The sequence below is a fragment of the Pinus tabuliformis genome, chromosome 3_1, assembly GCF_031772625.1.
Source record: "Pinus tabuliformis cultivar Carrire ecotype Pingquan chromosome 3_1, CPIR1, whole genome shotgun sequence".
NCBI lineage: Eukaryota > Viridiplantae > Streptophyta > Pinopsida > Pinales > Pinaceae > Pinus > Pinus tabuliformis.
In genome coordinates, this window is record NC_142301.1 from 807,395,067 (window position 1) to 807,407,040 (window position 11,974).

General features: G+C 35.3%; 1 long non-coding RNA gene across 1 annotated transcript; it reads left to right on the top strand.

Annotated features, from left to right (window-relative positions):
- The first annotated feature begins 10,615 nt into the window (after positions 1-10,615).
- On the top strand, positions 10,616-11,693 carry LOC149189911 (uncharacterized). The gene is made up of 2 exons (XR_016256442.1): positions 10,616-11,382; positions 11,454-11,693. It is a non-coding gene; the product is annotated as an uncharacterized LOC149189911 (long non-coding RNA).
- The last annotated feature ends 281 nt before the right edge of the window (positions 11,694-11,974 follow it).

The following is an 11,974-nucleotide window of genomic DNA, read 5'->3' on the forward strand; positions in this document are numbered from 1 at the left end:
AAACAAACAAACAAACAAACAAAAAAACAACAAACAAAAGACTAAAAAACAAAAAACAAAAAACAAAAAACAAAAAACAAAAAACAAAAACAAAAACAAAACAAAAACCAAAATAAAAAAACAAAAAACAAACAAAAAAAAAACAAAAAAACAAAAAGCAAAAAAAGGAGGAGGAGGAGTTGAGTTGAATAGTTATTGGTCGCATATCATCTTCCTCTAAATTTGTAAACTTTGAATTTGTCACTGCTTGGGCTAGCTTTGTCACCTTGATGTCGAGATTTTTTGTTTGGCATTGGGTCTCGTCTAAACATGGAAGAATTTCCTATTGCTCCTCAAATATTTCCACCAAAGCTTGGCCTATGAAGGTTTTTATCTGCAAATTTGTGTCTACAACTTACATGTATTTGGTATTTTTGGTTTTTGTTGTTCTGATGTGTGGGATCAATTTCATCACGTGTGTTATGTAGGTTTTAACCTTTCACAATTAATTACTACAAACATATTCTTAATAAAATAGAAAAGATGCAATGGCAAACACACACATTAACACAAGTATTTTATCCAAGAAACCTAAAACCAAGAAAACCAACAAGGTTTTCCAGTGTATATTCTTATGTACAATACTACAATACAAATATATCACGTGGCATCCATGAACCACCAATCCATTTACCCTAACTTAGAATACAACTCTATTTCCTTAAACAAACTACAAAGCCATGGGCAAAACCACCATGTGCCACAAAACCACTATTAGCAAAAATTGTGTGCTGAAAACTATAAAAAATGATGGAAAAAACACGTTTTTTGGTGGGTACTACCCCCAAACCCTTGCTGCACCTGGTGCAATGTATAACGCATAAAGATAGTCATGCACAGAATATAAAATTGTACACAACATGCAAGAACTTCTTCATTTGATACCCACACTTCCTATTTAGCCTTCTCTATCTCGTGATGGATTGCAAGGGGAGTTGGCTATGGTGGATATGTGCAAAGGTATCGATAGTCCTTTGTGCTCTGGACGTGGAGGGCCCTGACCCCTTCTTCTTTGTAGTTCTACGATAATGTCCTCCTCTTCCCGTCATCATTGTGATGGAGAAATGATAGGGGAGGGTCACAGATATCAAGTGATTGTCATAAGCAGTAAAAATTGCAAGAATTTTGCTATTGCTAATGAAATTGAACTGAAATCAAGAGACATAAATTTCTTCTACTATTTTATGGAAAGGAAAAAACGCGATAGAAGCATATGCAACCATCAAAACACAAGGAATACAATGATCTTACAAGGGAACCCAACTGGGAAAAACCCCTTTGTTTCTTTTCATTATTTAGATGAGAATGAGAAACTTTATAATGTCTTGCTTCAACTCTGAAGCACACCCTACACTGTAAACTTGTTCTCTTGTTGACTGTCCTGCTCTAGCCAACATTTAGCCAATTCAAGCCTCCAACTTCCTCCTATTTCCTTATGCGATTAAGGAGAAATTGAGCTCCTAAATAATAGGGGAATTCCCTATTTTGTTGCGCAATTCCCAAGGAATTGATCACTTGCTTAGTGCAAAAGAATTATACACTCAACAATATACAATTATAAATACAAATGTGCCTTTTCCATCCACTCAACTAGGTAATTTGAATTCCATGGATGACCATATTTATTTTTAGTTGATTGACTAGTTAACTAAGAGATCAATGAGTTAACAACAGTCATAACTACACAACTGGCCTTCAACTAACTCAACTAATGACTAGAGCTTAGTTAACTAAGTTCAACTAACAATAACTCAACTAGATTGCTAGATATTAGCAATCAACTCATGCACAACTCTACTTCTAGCCTTAAAACTCAAATTTAATGACTTAACTAGTAGACAAGGCCATGCCACTCTAGCTAATTGCAATCCAAGTCATCCTGCTAATGTGGAAAATTAAATTTCTCCATTTGGCTAAGGCACTAGTCAAATGAAACCTTTTCTTGCAACAATTTCAACACCCCCTCTTAGCAAGAAAATGGTTCTGCATAACCCCGATCTTGCTCCCATCGGTATGTACTATAATAAGACTCCCTCTCACTATTGTTGTTGCTACTGCAATAACTGCAATTGAGAAGCATCTGAAATACTAAATCAACTGTGTCTCTGAGCTATAACTGTCTCATGAGTCTCTAACTGCTACTAGCCTGCAACTGTCGCCCAAGATATGACTGCATCAAATGACACTGGTCCTTCTTCTACTGAATATTGTGGGCCCCTATAACAAGGGTAATGATCCATGAGAAGAGTATACTGCAACTATTACTCCTCTCCTATGGACCCAAGCCAAATCGTTGCAACTTCGGGACTAAGGCTCTACATCGCCCGACCTCACTCCTAGAGGTATAGTTGCATGCATGGCAAAATCTACCTCTAGCTTGTAGAGATTTTTCACTCTAACTCCAATCTATTTCACTTGTCTAGTAGCAACATGCTTCAGAAAAGCTTTTCCCTTATTGAACACCACATCATAACCTATGTCCTCCAATACAACTACAAAAATCAAAATTTTGTTCATCCTAGGCACATACATTACATTTTTCAAGTGAAGATGGGAGCCTGACTCCCTCTTAAAGGTGATAATACCAATTCCTTTGGTACTATACCTCCCATCATCTCCAAATTCTATGTGCAATTTGAGATCCTTCTCCTCTTGGATACTGAATAATTCCTTGTTTCCTGTCATATGATATGAGGCACCAAAATCTAGGTACCACTCACTCCCTCTTATTGTAATTTCCATGCAAGAAAAGAGGGTGAAATATAACTCGAATTGAGATGCCAAAGCATCTCCTCCTGCTCCTGTTGTAGGCTCCTTATTGGATTTCTTATGTGGACACTTGGTTGCATAATGTCCATATTCATGGTAGTGAAAACATTTTATTTTGCTGAGGTCCTTCTTCTTGCCATTGTTCTGGCTAGACTTTGCCTCACCTTGGGCCTTCTTTCCCTTGGCATTCTTTTATTTACCAACTAGAGCACAATCTTCTTCCTCGTCTGCAATGGATGTGACACCATCTCTAGTGTTTCTTTTGATCTCCTCTGTACCAAATCAAACCAAAGTCTCTCGCAATCTGGTAGCTTGTCTCTTCTATTAACTAAATCCTGATAGTTGCGCCAGGATTCAAAATGCCAAGGAGTGCTAAAGTAACAAGTTCAGATGATGACACATTTTCTCCTACTCCTTCAAGTTCATCTCAAACCTGAGTGAATCTGGAGAGGTATTGTGGAATGGTTTCATTTTTCTGCATTCGAATACTCTTGAGTTTATCTCTCAATGCCAATTTCCTGGCATCACTGCTACTCTGGAAGGGATCTGTGACAATTTTCCACATTTCAAAAGGAGTCTCCTTTCCATGCAAGTTCGAAACCACATGATCTTTGACACCCTTGAGAATAATCCTCCTAGCTCTTGTTGTGTCTTTCTTCCATTGAGCAAGTGCTTGTGCATTTGATGTTGTTGGTTTTGGAATATCAATTTGTGTATATTCCCATACTCCATTATCATCGAGTACACATTCCATCGTATCCTTCCAAGCTATGAAATTTGAGGTTCCCTCCAGGGCATACTCCAATCTCAATCCGTTGAAAGAAATTTCCCCGCAAGGAAGAAAATTGCTTCACTAAATTTGCAAATCAAAAATTCTGAGGGAGAAGATCTATTGATTGGTTTCTATTGTGCTTTCAAGCTCTAATACCATGTAAAAATTGCAAGAAATTTACTACTGTTAATGAAATCAAACTGAAATCAAGAGACAAAAATTTCTTCTACTATTCTGCAGAAAGGAAAACACACGATAAAAACACATGCAACTATCAAAACACAAGGAACACTATGATTTTACAGGGGAACCCAATTGGGAAAAACCCCTCTACTGATTTTCATTAATCATATGAGAATGAGAAACTATTACAATGTCTTGCTTCAACTTTGAAGCACACCTTGCACTGTAAACCTGTTCTCCTGTTGATTGTCCTTCTTTAGCCAACACTTAGCCAATTCAAGCCTCCAACTTCCTCTTATTTCCTTACGCAATTCATGAGAAATTTAGCTCCTAAATAATAGGGGAATTCCTTATTTCCTTATGCAATTCCCAAGGAATTGAGCACATGCTTAGTGCAAAAGCACTGTACACTCAACAATATACAATTATAAATACAAATGTGCCTTTTCCATCCACTCAACAAGGCAATTCAAATTTCATGCATGACTGGGTCTATTTTTAGTTGATTGACTAGTTAACTGAGAGATCAATGGGTTAACAACAATCATAACTACTCAACTGACCTTCAACTGACTCAACTAATGACTAGAGCTCATTTAACCAAATTCAACTAATAATAACTCAACTAGATTGCTAGATCTCATTAATCAACCCATGTACAATTCTACTTCTAGCCTACAAACTCGAATTTACTAACTTAACTAGGAGAAAAGATCATGTCACTCTAGCTAACTGCAATCCAAGTCATCACGTTGATATGGAAAATAGAATTTCTCCATTTGACTAAGATACTAGTCAAATGAAGCCTTTCTTACTACAATTTCAACAGAAGAAATGTACAATGTTGAGGATAAATCATAGCCTACAAGTATGCCAAGGGGAAAGATTGGTTGGAAACTAATAGAGCCCCTTTTTTCAACAATGTCAGTTGAATATTGAAAGCCCTCAACGAAATAGAATCATTTTTAATAGGTTTGAGAGCCCCTTTTCAAGAAAATGTGTCTTAGACTAAAACCAAGTGTTAGGCTTTAAAGTATTTTTCCCATAATCATAAAATTGTAAACCCTTTTTCCACCGCATCCTGAGAGTGCCAATGCGGACCCTGATAGTGTAGCTAATAAAGGTGATCCCAAGCCAAGAATCTAGCCAACAACATGAACTTGAAAGACTGGCCATACAAAAGGAATCATTTGTCCAAAAGACAAGACTAAGGTTCCAAACAAAGACACCATACTTCCCCTCCAACAACCCTCAACATTCAAGGAGTGAGGGTACAAGAGTATGTTCAGGCTAAGCAAAAAATTAGCAGTAGTGAAATATCTAAAATAGGAAACACGTACAAAGTGGAAACAACCGAAGAGACAAGGATATAACCTATATTACGAGCCTAATACCTTACTAAGATCCTACCTTCTGGAAGATTGTGTGCTATTAATGACTTGGCATGAACACTAAGTTGCTCGTCCTTGCATTTAAGTGTTTAACCTTTATTCTTTCATCCCCATTTGTCGCCATGATTATCCAGTCTTTCTCCACTGCAATTAAAATTTCAATTTGCACCCAATTTGACATTATCGAATGATCCTTACAATCGATATGAAGTTCCAGGGTGGTGGAGTTAATGGAGTCCTTATTGCCTTGAATGTCCAACATTTCTAGTTTATGACAGGTGGAAGGCGCCATTCCTTCCCACCTCCTTCCCAATTTTCAAGGACTTTCCATCATCATGCTAGTGATGAGACACTTGTCGTGGGTGTTGTTAAGTATAAATTTGTTTTTTTAATATTTTAGTTAAAAACTTGTATTTATACAAGAGTATTATTAAAGTTTTGAATTTTATGTTCATAAGGTTTATCTCAAGTGGTTGGGAGGAATCATAGTTTTTTAAGTGATTTACATCTTCCTCCCATTCACAAGAATCAAGGAAAAGTTACATAGTCAACATAGTGAAGATAAACATTCCATAGACGTCTCCGAGTGGAGCATTACAAAGGCAGCGCCCAAAAGATCATCATGTCAATGATGACTTGAACCTGGTTAGAGGTTATCATTAAACCCTCCCAATCACCCGAGATACACTCAATTGATTATGAGGAAAAATCATTATTATTGTCCCCACCAAAATTTTATTATGTCAAATGATATAATACATTTTATTATAATACCTTTAAACCTCATCATTATATTTAAACATTCATTCTAAACGCATATAATTTCATTTAAAATATAAAATTATTTCTCTAAATATATATATATTTTAAAAAATAAAATAATAATTATACAATAAACCATTTATATATATATATAAACTTTTTACATCTGAAATTACATATATATAGTCCGCCTTTCCTTTTATTATAATCAAACTGTGAAAGTTTTTATAAACCAATTTTTCAAGTGGAAGTCTTATATATGAAGAAGTGTAAATCTTCCATTTTGATCCGTTTTTGTCTTTATATTGCTTTTCTAAGTTATAAGTTAAATCAAACTTTGAAGTGGAAGTTTTTATATCTTTGTGACTTAAAACCAAACTTTGAAGTGGAAGTCATTATAGGGAGGAGTATACATCTCCCATTTTTTCCGTTTTTGTGTATATGATTTTGCTACGCTATAAATTGATGGAAAATGAAGTGGCATATATTTATTTTTAAAAATAAATATAATTTTATTAAATATTTTTTAATATGCATTTATGAGTTTTAAATTGTAATTTTGAAAAAAAATATGATATAAATTAACATGGATAATAATTTCAATATTATGTTTTGAAAATTTGTTGATATAATTAATAATTTTTAGCATGTAGATTTTTATAGTTAGGAATATGATGATAATTTTTTTTGGAACATTATGTGATTTTGTTGGGGTGTTCGACATTTTGGATTAACACTTTACCTATTTTCAATGACAAAAAGCTCACATGATGAAGCAAAGAGTGCCAAACAAAGTATAAAGGAGGAATGAATGATTGTTGGAGGAGTAAAATGACTATGAACGTTAATGAAACTTTTTTTTTAACAAGAGTGAGTAAGATTTGTATTAAATATGTGCCGAGTCACAACGATTACACGAGAAAGTTTGCAATATAAGCATTCTCCTGCTAGTCCAAAGGGCTATTGATTGTTGGTAACATACTGACGAGACTACAGACTATATTAAAATACAAAGCATTCATAAAGCCATATATACAACAAAAACTTTCTAACATAAGGTAAAATTTACATGGAAACATTCATAAGGTTCATTTATATCCCTCCCCTATTGTTGGCTTGTTGGTCCAGAAGTTGCTCATTTGGGTTCTTGGATGCATCATCACTTTCAGAAGGTTGTTTTGATCCTGGAGATCTAAGAGGTGGCTACGCAAGGCCTCCATTTCATCATCTTGCCTAGCCAACTGTTCTTTGAGGGATTGGTTTTCGTCCAACACTTGCACTGTGGACAATTTATAATCTTTTACCTTCAGATTTAGGACAAGCAAGTCAACTTGCAGGACATCTATTTTTTGCTTCGACTTGTAACTATGTATGGACTTCCACAATTCAACCCCTCATCTCGGTTACTTCTTTCCATACTTGCATGGCTCCTCCACATTCTCACTATGACTCTGTGTTAATGAAACTTAACATTATTAAATATTAATTTATTAATTAATTTGGGGAATATGAAAGGTCAAAGTGAAATAAATTTATAAACTGCTTTGAGAATAAATTAACTTGATTGAGATGAAAGGATAGATTAAAAATAAAATTATTCATATTAAGTTATACATGTTAAGGTAAATTAAATTAGTAAAATTGAATCTAATATTAAAGAAATTATGGGATAGCTTTTACAAGAAAGATAAAAAGATGGAATTACTATTAATTAAAGAATCAAAATAAAGAATGGAGTTAAATATTTCTATTAGATATTAAATTGGTATTAAAATAGAATTAAAGGCTCCAATAAGATATGGTATTGAAAAGAATGAGAGGATGGGGATAATATGGATAAGGAGAGAAAAAATACGGGTATATTATCTAATAAGATTAGATTAGATAAGATTATGAATAGATTATATTATAGAGAAAATGTGGGGTTGATGAAACCAAAATCTTGGCCTCTGCCCACTTCCATTCTAATCGTGTCATAAGAGAAGTGTTGGAAATTGAAAAGCACCTAACAACTTTAATCGCGAAGATGGATATAAGTTAAGTCATTCTTGGAAATCCACTATCCATACCCCCCCCGCTTGCCTTCTTCCCCTTCATCGTTTCCCTGATCTTCTTTATTCCTTGATCCCTTGTCTTCCCCCACATCCCCCCTCTTTTTCCTTTATTGCCCTCAAAACCTTTTTATCCTTTACTTTCCCTTATTTCCCCCTTCTCCCTTCTATCCTTTCCTCCCCTTCTTTGTTTCTTTACCACCCCCTCCCACCCCTCCTTTTTTTTTAGTTTGTTTCATCCCTAATCCCTTATATTCCCCTATGCTTTTCTCTAATATTACTTACTCTATTCCCCTATCTTATCTAATCTAACCTTATAAGATAATACACCCATATTTTTTGCTCCTTATCCCTATTACCCTTGTCCCTCTCATTCTTTTTAATTAATAATAATTCCATTTTCTCACTTTCTTATAAAATCTATTCCATAATTTCTTTAATGTTCTTTTTTGGTGAACTGCAACATTTTGTATTACTTAAAAGAGGGAATACATGGCGATTATGTCCATAGCTAGAGCTTTTCGAAATCTGAAATCAAGGACAAAGAAACATAGATCACCTCCAAATAAAAGGAGATTTGGGCTCCTACTAACATGCATAATTTAGAAACTATACTCTAGAGGTCGAGACAAGTGAAGATACATCATCAAAACCCGAACATTAGGCATCCCATAAACAAAGAAAATTGTAAGACTATAGTGACAAAAGGATCATTAGGAATCCCCTAAGCAAAGAGAACTATAGGACTATAGTTGCAATAATGGTTCATCTAACAACCTAACAACCAATCACCAAAGGAAACGACAACAACAACAATAAAACTCCACAAATTTAAAACACGGTAGAAATCTTACAAGTTGCACCGACCACAGAAGAGTTCTTCTTATAAGTTTCATAGACAGTAAAAATCTTGTCCATCAAAGCATAAGGCCCGCCACTACGCCCAATTTATGAGGTTGAAACAATGGAAAAATCCATCTATGAGAAGGAACGGGGAGCTGATATGCCAAACCAATTGTTGGGAACTGTGAGCAACGAAAATAGTTGGGAGAAAGCACTTCAAAACCTTGTTCACACCAAAACAAGTGTGAAACCAAAAGAACCACTAAATTGACCCAATAACTCCACATATCCCTGTCGATGAGAGCAATAAAGAAGTTAGCAAAATTAAAACAATCTTAAGAAAAGAAGGCCAAAACTATCCTGAGTATTGTCAACTAATGGATCTATAGGATCTACAGGAGGGTCAATGAGATCCCCTGAGGTTAAATCTGTCACCAAATAGCTCTCTACATGACTTATGCGAGAGTCAATGTCATTAAGGCAATATCTGATATTCCATAAAATGCGCTTAACATCCTCCAAACCAGAAAATACATTATAATTGTCAACTTGCTTGTCCTTGAATACTAGGCGTAACAAAGTGTACATTTGTTGGTGCAAGGATAGAGAATGCATGAAATGTAATCTCCTCTTCCGAACTCTTCCCAGGTCATGGAACCATTTCAGACCATCTCCAACAATTTCAGAGTTAGAATGGTAAGGGCAATCCCCATACTCTTTTGACTCCAATAGTAAAATTTCCCTATGCACTTCAAGGGGGGCGAAATCAAAGAACGTTTCCATTGAGTCAAAGGCAAAATGTCAACCAAGTTTAACTCCAACATTACCAACACCACCTCTTCTACTCATCATTCTCTGACGAGGAGGCATAGTGGTTGATACAAGAGAACAATGCAGATAACCAGTGAGAGTACCACGACCAATAAAACAAGCAAAAGGATGAACCATCACCCCTTCAATACTTGACCGAAATACAACCATGTCGTTATCCAAAATCCACACCAGAGGCCCGAATTTGAGGAAGGATTGAAATTCACCACACTCTAAAGGCATAAAGCATAAATAACCCCACGACCATACCACCACTCGAAAACTGAGATTACCCAAATAGGCCACAAGACCAATTCCAACCCTAAGGAAAAATGACAACAAAAACAAGGTGATTCCAAACATAAATAAACAATTGAGGTCCATAATTGAGTGGGCAGTGCCCCAATTTCTAGATCAGGGAGCATCAAAGTCTTAAACCAAATAAATCTTAGCAAAACCCAAATTACATATGAAGCCTCAACTAATACAGTTAGAAAACCCCCCACTTTAAAACCACATAGAGAAATGACCTAGATACCAACAGCCACAAACCAAAACAAGACAAGGATAAGAGAGACCTGTGAATGTGCATGCATTATAAGTTAAAATTAATATATATGAGTTAAGATTAAAATATATATATATGTTTTTGTTCAATTATAAATTAATATAAATAAATAACTATTTTAAGTTATTAAATTTGTTTATGTCGTTAATATTCCAAACTTATTATTATTCAATATATATATATATATATATATATATATATATATATATATATATTTTAATATTCCAAACTTATTATTATTCAATATATATATATTATTATTATTATTAGCAAACGGATATAAGTTGAGCCCATAAACCTTTAATATAAAGCTAACATCATATGTGACAATAATCAAAGTGTTTTTGGTGTATCAAACCAACCAATACTTTATATGATCTTAGGAATATGAATACTCTACTATTCATATGATCTTAATATATATTTACGCTGTAAGGCGTTCCTCTGGGAAAGACTCCCCTCCAGTGCCACTCTGTACCTTTCTGCGCCATTGATTTCGTTGTTAGACGATAAAATTAATATTGACCGTCTGATTCAAAGTGCTCCATTCATTATCCCTGGCAGCGCATGGCATCTGGCCGCGGCGCAAGAAAAGAGCGTTTATCCCCACATAGAGGCATCTGCATGCTCTGCTAGCCTTAATAACCCCGTCCACTTGGCAACCAATCCTTGGGATCAACATGCCCATTTATATTCTTATCAGGTTCTTGGATCGTATGGCTAGGAGGGCGCCGAATAGGTGATCGAGTAACTAACATAGCATCATGTGTCATTTGCTCTGTTTTATTTTGGTATCGATGGCTTCGGTGATGAAGGGTGAAACCCTAGGGCTCGATGTAGGGGTGCAATTCGGCCGTATCCACTTGCCTTCTATTTCAACTCTTAACTGGTTAGGTCATTTTTGCATACCTGTTTCACTTTTCACGGCATATTTTGGTCTTTCAAGTTACTGTAACACTCATGGTTTGGTTTGCATGCCTAGGATTCCATTTTTCCGTGGCAATGGTGCATTTGGTTTCATATCAAAATTTTTCTCAAGGTGTCTACAAGATACGCCCCTTCTCCTGGGAGGGAAGTGCATAACCTCTCATAAAGCATTTAAGTCTGCCGAGGATCCTTCCAAAGGGTTCTAATGTTTTCATGGTACTCATGAACATGGAACAAAATGTCCAAGCGACTACCATTCCTCCACACGTAAGCATCTTCTTTTTGCTAAGGTTGGAAGATTCTTTATCAGCGGTTGATAATAAATGTTTAATGTGCAGGTAAGTGCTTTTCCTCCGCGGGCTCGCTTCTATAGGTTTCAACCCACTGTCAGGGTTTTGATGAGGTTCTTTCTTCATATTCATGTGTATAGACTTGCATGTGACTCTGCTAGAATTCTCCAAACAATACCGGAGTTGGGGTTTTTCTAGTTATTGATTGTATCAATTGGCCTTGTTAACCTACTAAATTGTGAATTCTTTAAATAAACCCTCGACACTGTTGAGAGGGGTTTACTGTAATGTTATGTTGTTACGTTTTTTTTTTTTAGAACTGTTCAGTACCTTCGTTTTGTTTAGTTGCGACTTCTTGTGGTAATGGTCTTCATTTGCTCCATGTGTCGGATGGTTATAAATCATTACAGTTCTGTAGTTTCACACTATTTCATTATGTTTAAAGTTCTTCTTTTATTACTTGCGTTGTTTAAGTAATGCTTAATATTGGTTCCATTTCTATAATGATGAAAATATGGTATCTCTTAGTAGTTTTATAATTTGTATATGAACATAAATTTGTATAATAT